Source organism: Penaeus monodon, chromosome 27, assembly GCF_015228065.2.
Source record: "Penaeus monodon isolate SGIC_2016 chromosome 27, NSTDA_Pmon_1, whole genome shotgun sequence".
Classification (NCBI taxonomy): Eukaryota; Metazoa; Arthropoda; class Malacostraca; order Decapoda; family Penaeidae; genus Penaeus; species Penaeus monodon.
Window position 1 is genome coordinate 33,222,565 of NC_051412.1, and position 633 is coordinate 33,223,197.

A 633-nucleotide genomic window follows, 5' to 3' on the forward strand; every position below is an offset into this window, starting at 1 on the left:
AGGGCAGCTCATCATTCCCTCAAATTCTCAATCGACTTCACACCGAACGGCGTCTACCTCCTCTTCTCAAAAGAGTGATTATTGCTCGTCTCAAGAAAAGTGCCAGGAAGATTGCACTTCTTTGGCCCCGCTACGTTGCAATGACAGAGAGAAAATTAGTCATATATATCCCCGTCTCCGCCTCCCACACCTGCCAGCCAGCCAAGGCCCTCCCGGGGGATTTGTCCTGTTGGGGTCGCGCTTCTTCTCTCTTATTTTTTTCCTGTGGGAGAAGGAGGGAGATGGTGATGCAGGCTGGGGGAGGGGAGGGGAGGGGAGGGGGAGAGAGAGAGGATGACGGAGGTTAGCGGGGAGGGAGAGGGAGAGGGAGAGGGAGAGGGAGAGGGAAGGAGAGAAGGAGGGAGATGGAGAGAGAAGAAGAGAAAGGGGAGAGCGAGGGAAAGAACATGAGATAGTGACGGAGAGAGAGAGGAGGCGGAGACAGACAGGTAGACGAACTCGTAGATAGATATAGAGACGCACATGCACGAGCAATGCATGTGCATACGCTTATACATGCGGATGTGAGTACGCATAATTTCCCGAATACGCATATACGTTTTCTGCGGACACATGGTAAAAAAAATGACGGTA

General features: G+C 52.3%; 1 protein-coding gene across 14 annotated transcripts in view; it reads left to right on the forward strand.

Moving 5' to 3' along the window:
• The window catches only part of LOC119590797 (E3 SUMO-protein ligase EGR2-like), a 113,995-nt gene that overhangs the window by 88,851 nt on the left and 24,511 nt on the right, over nt 1–633 (forward strand). The gene's annotated exons all lie outside the window — the stretch shown is intronic.